A 17,883-nucleotide genomic window follows, 5' to 3' on the forward strand; every position below is an offset into this window, starting at 1 on the left:
ATACCTCAAACATTTTGGAGAGAAGCAATAAGAACTGTAGTTTACACCTTGAACTGAGTACAACTGAAGAAAGGAACTATGAAGACACCATATGAAATCTAGTATGACAAGAAACCTAATGTAAGTTATTTTAAAATCTTTGGAAGTAGATGCTATGTTCACAAAGATGACAGAAATGGAAAGTTTGATCAAAAAAGCAAGGAAGGAACATTTCTTATTTATTCTTCTAGAAGTAAAGCATTTAAATGTCTGATCAAATCATCTAACAAAATAGTGGAAAGTGCAAATGTGAAAATTGATGAATTTGCAAAAAGAAATGATGAAGGAAATTCCAAAGAACCAGAAAATTATGAAGAGTTTGTTTATGTTCAACCAAGAAGTCCTACCAAGAAAGTTGCTGAAGAAAATGAAGATAATATCTAATTATCGAGTGATGAAGAAGATCATATAGAGCCTACCGAGCCTATATTTGCCAAATATGTTAGAAGAAATCATGCATCAAGTCAGATTATAGGAGATAAGGATGATCCAATGATGACAAGGAACAAACTAAGACATAACACATGTCTAATATCTGAATTTGAACCGAGAATAGTAAAAGAGGCATTTAACAATGAAGATTGGGTAAATTCTATGACAAAAGAGATTGATCAAATCAAGAAGAATGAAACATGGACATTGGTCCCAAGACTGAAGGACAAAAATGTAATCGGTACAAAGTGGATTTTTAGAAACAAGCTAAATGAAAAAGGTGAGGTCATTCGGAACAAAGCAAGACTAGTTTGAAAAGGTTATGCTCAAGAAGGAGGAATAGATTATGGTGAGACTTTTGCACCTATGGCTAGACTTGAGGGAGTAAGAACATTGTTGGCATATGCTACTTTCAAAAATTTCAAGGTATATCAAATGGATGTTAAATCTACATTTTGAATGGTATACTAGAAGAAGAAGTTTATATTGAACAACCTGAAGGATTTGTTGAAGACAAGAATAAAGATCAAGTATGTAAATTGAACAAAGCTTTATATGGTCTGAAACAAGCACCTAGAGCATGGTATGAGAGACTGCACTCTTACTTAATCAAGATTGAATTTATAAAAATAAGTGAAAACAACAATATGTACATGAAGAATGATGAGGACAATGGAATACTAATCTCAGCCATATTTGTTGATGATATTATTTTTTGTGGAAATGATTCTCTATGCAAGAACTTTGGAAATGAAATGTGCAAAGAATTTGAGATGTCATTAATCCGTGAGATAAAGTATTTTATAGGTGTCATGCCCAAACTTTTGGGCACAAACGGGATAATTTTTTTTTTTAAATCACAACTAAATAACATTAAAGTGCTAATATGAAATGCACTAGCAAGTTTTGTCTGAACTATATTTGGGTTAACTTAAACCACTAACTCAAGTAAACAAAAATAATTTAAAATTAAATGTGGAATACTAAATGAATAGTTTTATTATATCATCAAAACTTGTCAATAGATTAATTAAATCCCAACTCTCTAAAATATTAATCTTCAATAAGCATTAATTTCTTTAAGGATCTAATTAAATTAGTCCTAGCACTTTGTTTATAAATGTCTATCATTAATTAAAATATGATTAATTTTAACCGACTAAAGGGTTAATTAAATTCATAATGATATTCGTCCTTTAAGGTTTAATCTCATAAACCTATAGTTAGTATAAACTCCAAAATAGTAATAAAGTCTAAAAACATCCTTTTGTTTCATATCCCTATGTTTAAAAATAACCACCTAATAAAATATTAGAACTACCATTTGCCCTAAACCAACATTATTATTAAATGTCTAAATTAAAATAAACATTAATATATATGATAAATTATAAAAATTATTTAATATATATAATTAAATTATATATATTTTTTCTTAAACACATATTATTACGATTTACCCAATTCGCTCATATTATTTTAACTCTCCCTATATATATATATATTTCCATTATTATAAAATCCATGGAAACCCTAATTTCTTTATTAATATAAAGAAAACCCTTTTTATTCTTTTCATATCTTATTATCTTTCAACATTTTACCCTAGCCTTAACCAGGCTAGGGTTCTATTCTTTTTTTTTTTGTGTAGGGGCGAACTTGTTGGGCGGCGGCCATGGATGGAGGGTTGACGATGATGGTTCCCAGGGGCACCCCTCACTATGGGTTTCCACAGTGGTTGTGACCACTGTGGCCACCCACAGTGGCGGCGCTCGGGGCATCCACTATGGGAAGCCACAATGGCGGCGACCACTGTGGTCACCCACAGTGGCGGCCCTTGAGTTGTCCACTATGGGACGTCATAGTGGCATCATCCACTATGGTCACTCACAATGGAGGCTCCCTGTCTATGCCGTCCACTATGCCAAACACAGTGTTTCGGCCCTGGTTCGTCCCCGAAACCTTATGCGATGGTTTTTTTTATTATTATTTATAATATTTTTTTATTTATTTTTTAATAATATATATATTGTAGATAGGAATTTAAACTAGTTCAATCACAAAAACTAGATTGCAATGACAAAAAAGTCCTAAAAACATTCAATAGAGATATGAAGACAAGATAATCAAACCAAATGCAAACCATTACAAACGCAAATATCTCCTCCATAATTCTCCATTGTCCTTCTTTCTCCTTCAAATTTCTTTGTTTGTGGATATCACCTACAAATGCAAAGGCATAGTATGAAAGCAAGATTATAATTCAAAAATGATAGCATAAGGATACTAGAGACATGATTGATTCGGGATTGGGATCGATTAAAAAATGTAATTAATTGGGATCAGGATCCTTGATTGAAGAAATTCAACCAATTTATAGTTAAACTGGAGAAAAGACAAGATTAGCATGAAGAGATTTGAAAGGAAATTCAAATCAAGAATAGCAAAATTATGACAAGTGTATGACAAATTTCTATGCAAGGTGTTATGACAAATTGCTATGCAAGGAGTTATGACAAGAATTTGAAATAGAAATAGAAATTTGGAAGAAATTAGAAAATTAGGTGAATTAATTAATAATTTTTCATTCATTAATTAATTCACAAAAAGAGAAGGAATTAATTATCCAATTAAATAAAGATTTAATTGTGACAAGAAGACTTAGGATAAATAATAAATTATTTAACCTAGAGGGAAAATGACAAACAAGATTAAATGAATAAATCATAAAACCCTAGAAGATGAATTAGAAATGCAAGGACGATAATTAGGTCTAGACAAAGACAATTGATGTCAATTCGATCATGATTCTGATTAACAAAGGACCAATGCTGACAAACGATTGAGATTGGTTGACAAATTGACCAAGATTGATAAAGAGACCAAATTGATAGGTGCCAATTGATGAGGAACAATGACTAATTGATCCAAATTGACACAATTGAAAAGGACAACGATCGATGACAAATCGATTGCAAAATTGACGAGATTGACAAGAACAACGATTGATGACAAATTTATCGCAAAATGATGAGATTGAAAAGGATGAGGATCGATGACGAATCGATTGCAAGATGACAAGATTGACAAGAGGACAAAACCCTAATTCTATCATCAATTAGGATTGACGATGTCCAAAATGAAATTGAATTGACGATGTCAAAATATGCCAAATGAGCACGCACATTGATGCGACAGCATAAGATCGACCAAAATCATGACTGAAGATTATTATCAATAAGACCAAATTTGAAAGTGAGACAAATGAAGAATACAGAAGAAGGACTCGATGCTCGCAAATGATAAAGACCAAGTGCGCAACATAGAAGAAATGTTAATGAGATGCAAAAACCCTAAAATAAGGTAATGTGCAAATGTTAAAGTATGACTCCACAAGCGTTGACCATTTTTAGATGTCTACATTTTGCCCCTCTTTGAGACAACGCGATTCTAAGTGTTGTTTCAAAGAACAATAATGAAAATTCCCCAGACAATAACGATGACATATGCAATTTGGAATTTCATCAAAGCAGTAGAAATTAGACTAGCTCAATCACAAAAAGTAGATTGCAATGACAAAAAAATCCTAAAAACATTCAATAGAGATATGAAGACAAGATAATCAAACCAAATGCAAACCATTACAAACGCGAATATCTCCTCCATAATTCTCCATTGTCCTTCTTTCTCTTTCAAATTTCTTTGTTTGTGGATCTCACCTACAAATGCAAAGGCATAGTATGAAAACAAGATTATAATTCAAAAATGATAGCGTAAGGATACTAGAGACATGATTGATTTGGGATTGGGATCGATTCAAAAATGTAATTAATTGGGATCAGGATCCTTGATTGAAGAAATTCATCCAATTTATAGATAAATTGGAGAAAAGACAAGATTAGCATGAAGAGATTTGAAAAGAAATTCAAATCAACAATAGCAAAATTATGACTAGTGTATGACAAATTGCTATGCAAGGTGTTATGACAATTTATGACAATTTATGACAAATTGCTATTCAAGGAGTTATGACAAGAATTTGAAATAGAAATAGAAATTTGGAAGAAATTAGAAAATTAGGTGAATTAATTAATAATTTTTCATTTATTAATTAATTCACAAAAAGAGAAGGAATTAATTAGCCAATTAAATAAAGATTTAATTGTGACAAGAAGACTTAGGATAAATAATAAATTATTTAACCTAGAGGGAAAATGACAAACAAGATTAAATGAATAAATCATAAAACCCTAGAAGATGAATTAGAAATGCAAGGATGACAATTAGGTCTTGACAAAAGATAATTGATGTCGATTTGATCATGATTCTGATTAACAAAGGACCAATGTTGACAAATGATTGAGATTGGTTGACAAACTGACCAAGATTGATAAAGAGACCAAATTGATAGGCATCAATTGATGAGGAACAATGAATAATTGATCCAAATTGACATGATTGAAAAGGACAACGATCGATGACAAATCGATCGTAAAATTGACGAGATTGACAAGAACAACGATCGATGACAAATTGATCACAAAATGACGAGATTGAAAAGGACGAGGATCGATTACAAATCAATCGGAAGATGACAAGATTGAAAAGAGTACCAAACCCTACTTCTATCATCAATTAGGATTGACAATGTCCAAAAATGAAATTGAATTGACGATGTCAAAATATGCCAAATGAGCACGCACATTGATGCAATAGGATAAGATCGACCAAAATCATGACTGAAGATTATTATCAACAAGACCAAATTTGAAAGTGAGACAAATGAAGAATGTAGAAGAAGGAATCGATGCTTGCAAATGATAAAGACCAAGTGCGCAACATAGAAGAAATGTTAATGCGACGCAAAAACCCTAAAATAAGGCAATGCGCAAATGTTAAAGTATGACTCCGCAAGCGTTGACCATTTTTAGATGTCTACATTTTGCCCCTCTTTGAGACAATGCGATTCTAAGCATTATTTCAAAGAACAATAATGAAAATGCCCCAGACAATAATGATGACATATGCATGCCCCCTCGAGGAATTGGTCGGAAACATCCAGAAAAGAGTGCCAATTGATCGATAAGAATGATAGAAAATGATAGGATCAAACAGATCAAGAATTGAAGGTTGGATGCACGAATGACAAACAATGGAAGGTGTAAAAGACCACAACCAACATAAGATGGAGAGGGTGTACATCCATCTATGCACTGACAAAGATCTATAAATGAGACAAGGAGAAGGAAAATAGCTCATTTGCACTAGCCAAAGTGGAAGATTTGTTGCCCTGGAAAAGGACCCTTGCATAGAGATGGTGAACATTCCAATGGTAGATCACCTCGAGGAATGCATACGCACCTACAAATGACCGGACGACATGGGAGCAGTGGTATGTATCTCAAAAACCCATATTGTCAATTTCATGAATTTTGCTTGCTTGCGGGACATTGTGGGGCCCACAGGGAATGAAAAGAAGGACTTCTGCACCTGTGTGGGTGCATCTTGCACTTGTGTAGGATGTTCTACGCCTGTGTAGGGTACACAGGTGTAGCTTGATGTTGCACAGGCGCAGGACAGGATACACAGGCGCAGTTGTGCACTGAGAACCCTAATTTGATCAAAAATAGCGCGTGGATGATCCCAAAAAGGGGGATAAGGGTAGGATTGGTCAAAATAGATAAGAAACACCTTGATTTGTGCATGAAACAAGGAAATGCAGCCCTTAGGAGAAAACCCTAAAACTAACAAAATGTGCCCCAATTGTGATGCAAAGTCAACAGTATCCATTGATTACGTGGGAGAACTGACCTGACTGCTTCATGTTATGACATAGACTCAAGAGAATGAACATAGATACATTAGTAGGACTTGGATTATACTATATCACATTCATGCCCAAAATTAGGGCAAACAGGACTGCTTACCACATTGGCAGAGTGATGGCATTCAGAGACCTCCTCTTTCCATCTGGTGACTGGAGAGGCGACTATGACACTAGAGGATGTGTGGTGTATCCTCTGCATTCTGATTCAGAGGGAGATGATTGAATATGACCCAACAATAGGGAGAGATGCTTTGTGCAGATTATTTGAGTGTGATGCAAATGATCTAGATATCATAGAGAGAGAGATTGGCTGGGAGACCATGGCAACAGAGTATGATCTGTGATATGTGGTAATAGTTGTGGTTATAGCATGCCTATTAGCAGGGGACAAACGAGGACATGGATTCCCTATTGGATGGGGAAGAGTGCTAGAGTGGATGGCGATAGAGGGGACTATATATGCATGGGGACCATGTGTGCTTGCTATGCTATATTTTTAGTTGCATCAGATAGCATACCAGGGGGTGCAAACATTGAGCTATGGAGTCACACTATTACAGGTATGGGCATTTGAGCACATAGCCATATGTCGATCGATTGCAGAGAGATAGGTAGTACCACACTGACCATATGTGTACTTCTATGGGGGTACATTGAGATAGGGTCCATTCAGTTACATACTGTATTGGCGACATGAGCTAGATAGATTGAGAGAGTTCACATGGAGGCCATATCTTGATTGCCCTGGATGCTCAGATGATAGTGATGAGCTACCTGATTGGGCGACCAGTGAATTTCCAGAGAGTGATTGAGATGTACCTACCAGAGAGAGACAGATGATAGTTTGGAGAGAGGTAGGATGTATCGAGAGGGACTACACACTTTGCCTGATCTCACAGAGAGACGAGTCAGTGGGGGAGGATGATTCAACCACACATAGCATATGCCAACTTCACACAGCTATAGCAGAGATAGTGGGATTGGAGATCAGATGTGGTGGATGCCGAGATGACAGATGAGTATGAGCGATGGTTTGCATGACGACGGCCAGTGCCATTGACAGATCCCGATATTCTAGTACCTAAGAGATAGGAGGACTTCCCACTCATTGGAGAGGAGGAGGCAGATGATGAGGATGAGGAGGATGAAGAGTATGAGCCAGATTCAGCCGATCAGGAGTCATTGTAGGATATACCCATAGAGGTAGAGATAGCTAGCGTAGAGGAGATGGAGATATGTAGGGCCACCATAGTGAGTCAACATGATCACATTGCGACATTAGAGAGACAGAATGCTATCTTGAGGACAGAGCAGGATCAGTTCAGAGTGGAGATAGCCAGACTTACAGCAGCTCAAGATATAGCAATAGCCTAGGCACAGCAAGAAGAGTAGAGAGTCACCGAGTATATTGGGTCGATTAGGGATGCCAGTGCACGTGAGATGACATAGATGTTGGCAAAGACCAAAGAGGAGATACATCATTGGAGGATACTATATGAGAGTGCAGTTCGACCAGAGCAGAGAGAAGCATCATATCGGGCATGATTGAGGACAAAGAGCAGGCCACGCTCTCAAAGGTCAGCGAGCAGCATGGGGGTGAGTGGACCTAGGAGACCACCACAGCCAGGACCAGGGATAGGAGGGACATCATCCTTGAGACAGGGCAGGGATGAGGAGGATAGAGGGAGCACCCAGTGATAGAGGCACGTGCTCCATACGATAGAGACATATGTAGTTTGACATTATGTATTCAGCCTACGGGCCATACTTAGGACAGACAGTCCAATTTTGTACTCTGATATTGTTTGGATATATGATATGATATGTAGCTATATGATGGGATGCAATGTGTTATGGCTTATGTTTACTTTCCATGTATGGATGGCCTATGCACTATTTATGTACCATTATGGAACATGTATGGATATATTTTGATGTGTTTTTTTTTTATGCGTTTATAATATGAAATGGATAAAATGCTTGATATAATGCAAATGTACTAATCAATGAATGCAGGATGCCGCTTATGTTTTTGGAGATTGAAGCACTAGACCAAACTGACTGCCCAAACTGATGGAAGAAATGTTAGTAGGAAGAAATTAGACAGAGGATAGGTAGAGACGAAGAAAAACTTTCTTTCACCAATGCACTTTGTAGGTGAGAACCTTTATTTAATGTAGCAAACCAGATGCAGAGCATCATGGCATTGAAGGCCAGAGCTGAAACACAATCCTTTTTGCAAAAGATAGACACATCGCACACAAGGAATGAGTGAAGCATCCTAGGGTGCATACATCAAGGGTCGAGGTATGTGCAACATTCACAAAGCGAATGTACTTATCACAGACACCTAATGATATAGTTGCCCCAGTTTGTAACAAACATTCCACAAATAGCAAACACCACAAAAAAAGGACCATGAACCATCCCGGTCACACTAAATCACTCAGTGACATCATCAAGCAACATAGGAACATGATCGAAGATAAATCAATAAATGATAAGACTCGCTAATTCCAACAAGTCAAACAAACATCTTGATCTTCATTGTCAAAAGTTGAAAGTGTTGATAGGACGATCATGTTGTCTGGTTTCAAGGAATGTGGTACCTTGTCTAAGATAGGACACAGTTTAGTTTCGAGTATACCACACCCTATATAAGACCCATGATAGTAGTGACAAGGACAAATGATATTGATGTTGATGTTTGATTGATAAGACAATTGTGATCAGTTTGAATGTCTCGTTTGATTGAAAAAGTTCATCTGTTAATGCGTGATTTACAGTAAAACGCAGTGTGTGATTGAGAGTCATTGGAGGTACGCTCAGCGATCTATCTATGCATAAAGGGATCATTTATTGCAAAATGCTTGTTTTTGGATTTTAATGTTTTGAAATTTTTTTGTTCATTTTTCGAGACTTTATTTGACTTTTTAGGGATTTTTTCAGGACATTATGTGATTTTTAGGGATTTTTTCAAGACATTATTTGATTTTTTTGGATTTTTTTCAGGACATTATTTGATTTTTAGGGATTTTTTCAGGACATTATTTGATTTTTAGGGATTTTTTATGATTTTGCCCCCAATGTCTAGCAAGGCAAGGAATATGACAGGTGAATAAATAGGCTTGCTAAAATGTTGGTGGATAGAGGGAAGACAAAGGCCTTTTATTATGGAGACAATACAGATGCAATTTTCAAGGGCTATTGCGTGATGGGACAAAAGATTGGATATGACAATGTAAAGCCGGAACATGGCATGAGGGACATGTCAAGAGGTTTTTGAAACCATGTTTAAATTTTGTGTCCTTATGTCAAATCAAGATCAAGCAATGAAAAAGAGTGTATGGATAGTGATAAGATATGGATAAGATAAGCAAGACCAAGAATGGATAAGGGACATGGACTGAAGCTCGGGGTAGGATACAGGGTAGTGGCAGAAAGTTGCAATAAGCTAGGGAATATGGATGAAAGGTTATAATAAGCAAATGGATAAAGACCAAAAGCTATGATGGACTAAAAGCTACAAACAAGATGCATGATGCTCATGACAATCCTTAGCCTTGTCAAGATCAAAGGTGGAAAGAGGAAATGGACATGAGGGACAATAGGATAATGGAGGAGTATGACATGGTATGATAGGATAATGAAGGGCAATAGGATATGAAGGAGGAAACCTGCCCCCAAGTGTGGTGCAAGAAGTTCATAGATTACGCATGACATCTGTTTGCCAGGTTTTCACCAGTGGATGAATTATTTTTGCTTTACTTTTTTTTTTCTTTTGTCTTTTCTTTTCACTTTTTTTTTTTTTTTTGTAGTTTGACTTTTTCAATAGAAGATGGACACATGATAGGGGATGGAAGAAGGACTCAAGTGTCTTTTATTTTTTGGATAATAGCCTTGAAAAAAATGGATGATGACCTTTAAAAGTATGCTCAAAGATGTTGGTAGGATAAGGACATGGAAAAAGAGATGAAACTAAGGCAAAGATTTATGCAAAGGATTGGACCAAAGGGATTGAAGGATGGAAAATATGCATTGGATAATGGATAGGGTATTGGAAGAACTATGCTTGAGTGGATAGAAATGTTGGAAAGATTGACATTGGCACACACCTTGAGGGGTGATGAACTGATGTAGGAAGAGTGGATCTCAGATATGGAGATTTTGATGAAGGAATAGCTAGGGATTTGTGGACATAAGGACCCAAAATGGAAGAAGGAGGTGATGGAGGAACAAATTTGAGAGGTTTGGATGGAGGAATATCAATTTTGGATGCCAAGTTGGATTTTTCTTTTTGTGCTTCAAGAAGCTGCTTAGGAACCCACATTGTTTTGGATTTTTCATGCTTTTGTTGTTCTTTGGTGTGCATTGCTTGCATAAGGGATTTAGGAACCCATATATATTTTGACTTTTGTTTTTGAGAAATGGGCCTTTGTGACCTTTTGGATTTTTCCTTTTCTTTATAGATCATATTGTTCTTTGTTTTGACATGTTGATCCTTGAATACATGTGGATTGCCAGACTTATGACTTTTATACTTGGCATCCAAATTGCTTGGAGGGGGAAAGGAATGCATGGATGGATATGAATGAAATGGAGTTCTTTTGGATGGATGAAATTTACTCAATGATGTGTGCCTTTTCTAACCTTGCATAGAGGATGAAGGAATATAAGGACCTAAGATGGATGGAAGGGATGATCGGGAAGGGATATGTTTGGATTTTGAAGGGATGTTGGATTTAGTAGGGGTACCCACATCTTGAGGAATTTCACTGAGGCCATGACCCTTAATATTTTCTTTAACATGAAGGGATGCTTGCTTACGGAGATCTACTCCTTTGCCTTTATGAATATCTTGACTTGTAGGATACTCTTTTCTTTGGGAAGAAGATGTGAGTCCATTATGAGGTGGATATGATATGTGAGAAATAATGAGATCTTGAAGTGGATCAGATTGGAACCAAAGAGGAAGAACCCATTGCTAATGTTAGGGGTTCATGAACATCTTGCATTGACACGTTCGAATCATGAGGGGGTTTAGGATCATGAGGGGGACTAGGATTGTGAGAGGGACTAGGATTGTGTGGTGGACATGGATCAATGATAGGATATTCAAGAGATGGAATGGGATAAACAATGGGATCATCAAAAGGAATGAGAGCTTGGAGTGTATATGGAGCATTAAGACAAGGAGATGGAGGAACAAAAGGATCTTGTGGAGGATTTAAAGGAATAATTTGATCTTGACAAGGAGGAAGATCATTGGAATCCTCTTTAAAGTTGCTTTTCTCTTGACTTTTAATGGGATCATCGTAAAGGATGGAAAAGATATCTTGATCTTTCTTAGGAAGTGGAATGCCAATGGGATTTGAAAGGACATTGTGTTCTTGGATAGAATTGACAGGAATAAGTGAATCATTGTGAGTGTCTGGGGAAATGGGATCTTTGTCAACAATTGGATGGGATGATAAGGTTTCAAGATCTTGATCTTGATCTTTTTTAAGACACATTTCTTCATGCTCTAAATTATCCTCTTGACATGGTGTTGGACTTTGGATATGCATGGAGGATTCTGATAAGGGATCAATGTTTTGGCATGAAGGAAATGCACTTTGAACATTTGTGATCGATTCTAGCAAGGAATCAATGCTTGAACATGAGGAAGAGGGAATTTGAATGGGGTCCTCTAAAATACGTAATGGCAATAAAGTGCATGGTGGCATTGGGTGTATTTCTAAAACATGAGAAGGATGTGCATCATGAATTAGATTATCTTGGCAATCAATTATGGATAGCCCTTGGATAATTTCATCCTTAGGTGTATTGTTTGATGAGGACAATATGGAAGGTTCTTGTGAAACTTCTAAAGGTGTAGGGATAGATTACACTGGGGAGTCAATTTGTTTGTGGGGAGATGAGGTATTGCTAGACATAAGTGTATTATCTTGATCTTCTTCAAAGAACTCACTTGGTAGGTTCCTTAAGAGCCTTGCAATAAAGCCACCTTTCTTTCGAGGTTTTGACATGGTTGTATCTGGAATTTGAACTTGTTTGGCAAGGAGTTGGTTCTAGTCTAATGTCATGTTTTGATTTCGAACTAGATGTTGATCAAATTGGTTTGACATGTTCAAAATTTTGCTTGGTGTGTGCTGCAACCTTTTTTTTTGAATGTTTGGTTGTGGTTGTTGACATTGATATGTTGATTGAACTTGTTGATATTCCACCATTGGTTGAACTATTTGTGGACATTGTATAGTTGGTTGGACATATTGTTGAAATTGGACCATTGGTTGTGTCTGTTGGAAATATTCGAACTGTTGAACAATTGGTTGTGATGGTTGAAAATTTGATTGATAGTAAACACCTTCTTGTTCTTGTTGTGAAGGCACATAATGTTGTTGTCTCTTTTCTTGAAATTGTTTCATCATCTCTATTTGTGAGATGAGAGCTGGTATGTCTATTCGTTTGATAAGAGATATTACATCAATTGGCTCAATCTTTGGATTTCGACCTGGAAATTTTTTAAATATTTTGGACATTTGTGATCTATTCTTCTCAATGTTTTTCACTCTTTGTTCCAATATCTCCTTTTCTTGAGCTAGTTTCTCCTCTAGTTTTTGTATTTGGAGACTTGTTTCATCATAAAAGTTTGATCAATGTTGCTTTGTTGTTGGGTTGGATAGAATTGTGATTGCATTGTCGGTTGATATGTCAAACTTTGTTGCATCATTGGTGCTTGGAACCTTGTTTCAATAGACATGTCACTATGCAATGTTTTTGAGATTTTTCAAGGATGATGTATGATATGCAACTAAATACAAACTAAGTAGATGAAAATGCAACCTATGTTTTTGTTGTTTTTCAAGATTTGGACAAACTTTTTGAAATGCAAACCTAAAGACTCAACCTTAGGAAGTTGAAATGAAGCCAAGACCTTAAAGGACAAAGGACCAAATGACAAGAGGACAAATTGACAATGTCTCACCTATATGCTTGGATACTAAGCTAGGTTTGACAAAAATGATATTAATGAAAGGACAAATTTTAGACAAGGTCAAGACTCCCTAACAACAACTTAGGGTGTCATCCAAAGTTTTGATTTTTTAAGTTTGACAAACCAAATTTTTGAGACTAAATGCAAGAAGGCAATGATTATGACAATGACTTAGGATATGACATGAAAATTATCTAAGGATATGATATGACAAGATGAAGCCAAGACAAGATGACAATACAATGATAAGGATATGTGAAGACCAATGACTTGGAATATGCAAAATGCAGCCTAGGCAAGACCTAATTTTAGCATGACAAGGATAATGCATGAATGTCACCTAAATGGAAATCTAGCTTGGATATGACAATGAAATGCAAACTTAGGGAAATGATTTTGAACCTAAGTGCAAAATGAGGACATTTGCAATGAAAAGGACTGAAATGAAGGGAGATGACAATATGTCCTAGGACCTAAGTTGGACTATGCAAAACCTAGCCTAAAGTGACATGAATGTTGAGACAAATTTTTTCAATGTGTTTGAAAGCCATGTTTTGAAAATGTTTTGAACTTTGTTGGATGAATGTTCTCTTTTTAAAACCTTGTTTGGACAATGTTTGGACTTGTTTGACAAATGATGTTTTGTGACAATTGTATAATTCAACTTTTGACAATCACAAAAGACAAAATGTTTGGACTTAGACCCAAGACAATCATGCTCATTCACAACAAATCCTATGGATGGCAAGGGCAATATCTGTTGAATCATCTAACCATAAAATACAACACTCAGCTAGATAGCTAGACGCTTGGTAGCACTGGCTCCCCCTTACAGTGCACTCACTTCTCGGGCATACCAAGCTTCGAGTTCAAGGGGCATCACTTCCCAAGAACTTGCTATCTCTAACTAAGGAGTACATGAGAGGTGTCTTCGGCATGCGCATAGCACAACGCCTGAGCCAACAAATAGAAGGATTTTGGCCTCTAAAAACAAGAGATTCTAGTAAGGGCATTCATTCAGGTGGGTATTGATCCAGCGAATAAATCGTCACAATACCATTCCAACACCTGTTGTCTACAACTTTCGCTACATCCACAATTATTTATAGTGGTTTGGAAGAGCTTGTCTTTAGCCCATCACCACTTTGGTTCATTCCCTCTCACCAATGCCTGTGTGAAGTGCCAAACAAATTGAGAGGTAGGCCCAACTCTAAGGCTTAAAACATACAATCAAATTGAAAACAAACAAAGCATGCATGGTGTTCATTATCCTTTAAGAAACAAAATGTGCAACTACTTTAAAAATTTGCAAGCAAGATGTTTTAATGTGAGTCTTTGACTACGTCCTACATAAGATTCATTAGTAGTTGTATTTTTAGTCTTTGTCACATGTAACGCCAAGATTTTGCACAGAGAATTAGTACCAAGGAAAAACCCTAATGCAGAAAACAGAATGAAAACAAACAAATTTGCAAGTAAAAAACAATTTTATTTTTATTTTTATTTTTACACACAAGCACAGAATGCCTCAACACAGGCGCAAAACCCATCAAGATGCACCTGTGTACCTTACACAAGTGTAGAATGCCTTGACACAGGCACATAACCCTTCAACACAGGCCTAGAAGTGCCCAGAAAGCTCCGAGTTGCTTTATTTCTTGAGTTTTTCACCTGCAAACTAGCTCAAAAGGCACTCAAAACATGGTTAAATGGTTAGTTCACGTCGGGTTCACCAAGAAATGTAGATAGGAATTTGCAAACCATCAAAGCAAGTAGGAATTTAAACTAGCTCAATCACAAAAACTAGATTGCAATGACAAAAAAATCCTAAAAACATTCAATAGAGATATGAAGACAAGATAATCAAACCAAATGCAAACCATTACAAACGCGAATATCTCCTCCATAATTCTCCATTGTCCTTATTTCTCCTTCAAATTGCTTTTTTGGTGGATCTCACCTACAAAGGCAAAGGCATAGTATGAAAGCAAGATTATAATTTGAAAATGATAGCGTAAGGATACTAGAGACGTGATTGATTTGGGATCAGGATCGATTCAAAAATGTAATTAATTGGGATTGGGATCCTTGATTGAAGAAATTCATCCAATTTATAGATAAATTGGAGAAAAGACAACATTAGCATGAAGAGATTTGAAAGGAAATTCAAATCAAGAATAGCAAAATTATGACAAGTGTATGACAAATTGCTATGCAAGGTGTTATGACAATTTATGACAAATTGCTATGCAAGGAGTTATGACAAGAATTTGAAATAGAAATAGAAATTTGGAAGAAATTAGAAAATTAGGTGAATTAATTAATAATTTTTCATTCATTAATTAATTCACAAAAAGAGAAGGAATTAATTAGCCAATTAAATAAAGATTTAATTGTGACAAGAAGACTTAGGATAAATAATAAATTATTTAACCTAGAGGGAAAATGACAAACGAGATTAAATGAATAAATCATAAAACCCTAGAAGATGAATTAGAAATGCAAGGATGACAATTAGGTCTTGACAAAAGATAATTGATGTCGATTCGATCATGATTTTGATTAACAAAGGACCAATGTTGACAAACAATTGAGATTGTTTAACAAACTAACCAAGATTGATAAAGAGATCAAATTGATAGGCACCAATTGATGAGGAACAATGACTAATTGATCCAAATTGACACGATTGAAAAGGACAACGATCGATGACAAATCGATCGCAAAATGATTAGATTGAAAAGGACGAGGATCGATGACGAATTGATCGCAAGATGACAAGATTTACAAGAGGACAAAAACCTAATTCTATCATTGATTAGGATTGACGATGTCCAAAATGAAATCGAATTGATGATGTCAAGATATGCCAAATGAGAATGCACATTGATGCGACAGGATAAGATCGACCAAAATCATGACTGAAGATTATTATCAACAAGACCAAATTTGAAAGCAAGACAAATGAAGAATGTAGAAGAAGGACTTGATGCTCGCAAATGATAAAGACCAAGTGTGCAACATAGAAGAAATGTTAATGCGATGTAAAAACCCTAAAATAAGGCAATGCGCAAATGTTAAAGTATGACTCCGCAAGCATTGACCATTTTTAGATGTCTATATATATATTTATATATATAAACATATTATATATATATGCATATATATATTTATATAGTTATATATATAAATATATTGTATATACAAATGTATTTTAAATATGATTATAAGTATATATTTTCATACATTCGATGCATAAAGAAATTTAGAGCTAACATTACTATGCATTTAATTTATATATTTTTTTTGAACTTTTAAAACTGATTGATTACAATATTCTGAATTAAACCCATGTAATTTTATTTTTTTTAAATACCTTGTTGCTAAATCATAGATGTACTATTTTAACCTTAGATTTATTTTCTGCATAAAGTAAATGATAGAATTAAATAATTTTATATAGCAACTATAAAAATATGTTTCTATTTAAGCTATTCAGACTATCTAACTTAGATTTTAATTTCTGCAAATAAATGAAAGGAACAATGATAGAGTTTTTTAGTATACTAGATTTGCATTTCCATAAACAAGACTAAATATTTTATTTCTAGCTTTCTATCATTCATGCTTTTCTAATACTTTCTTTTCCAACATTTCAAATGCATAAGGAATTAAATGAACCCTTATTTACAAAACAACATGCATGCAACAAATATTAGTTTAGTAACTATAGGAACTTAATCCAAGATAAACCTTTCATTTTTGCAATAAAATAATGGTTAATAAAAAAAACAATATATCTCCTCAAAGTATATTTAAAATACATTCCAGGAAACCTTACAAATGGATCTCTTATTTCTAATAATGAGGACTTTAAATAACAATGGATATATTTCCTTTTCAAAGTAATTACAACATATAGTTTCCCTTTTACATTACTGCAACTTAAAATATAAGCTATTCCATTTCCCAATCTTTTTCTGCAAACACACAAATCCTGCAACTTCTACTGGTTCTTTTCTTTTCTTCCAACAACCTGAAAATGAATCAAAAGCTATGACCATGGAGTGCTCACCTCCCAGCCTAGGCTAACTAGTAGCCACCCCCAAGCTTGGAGAACCAAGCCCTAGATAAGTAACACACATGCAACACAACAAAGAAGGGGAAACAATCACAAACATATTCCCAACCAATGCTACACTGCACCACACAATGTGATGACTATACACGGGTGGTAGTGGACCAAATACCCTGAGGAGACTGCAAGTATAGTAAAACTCAAGGCCACCTCATGGCAAACAATGATACATCATAAGTATAACAATCCCACAACCTTATGCCCCCCAAGTCATTCATGCCTTATTTCCCTCCTTATGACCCCCAAATGCATAAACAAGCCATGCGGCAAGGGTTTCTTAGGAATCCCTTGAGATCACTCTCTTAACAAGAGCCTCTCACTCAAGGGTTATCAAACTTCTACCACCCACAAGACCATCCTCTCTTCCAAGAGTAGGAGGTGTTGGTTACTCTAAAAACATAGAAAATACACAAGAGTAAAATGTAGAACACAAAATAAATTTTCATAGGG

Source organism: Cryptomeria japonica, chromosome 10, assembly GCF_030272615.1.
Source record: "Cryptomeria japonica chromosome 10, Sugi_1.0, whole genome shotgun sequence".
NCBI classification, from domain to species: domain Eukaryota; kingdom Viridiplantae; phylum Streptophyta; class Pinopsida; order Cupressales; family Cupressaceae; genus Cryptomeria; species Cryptomeria japonica.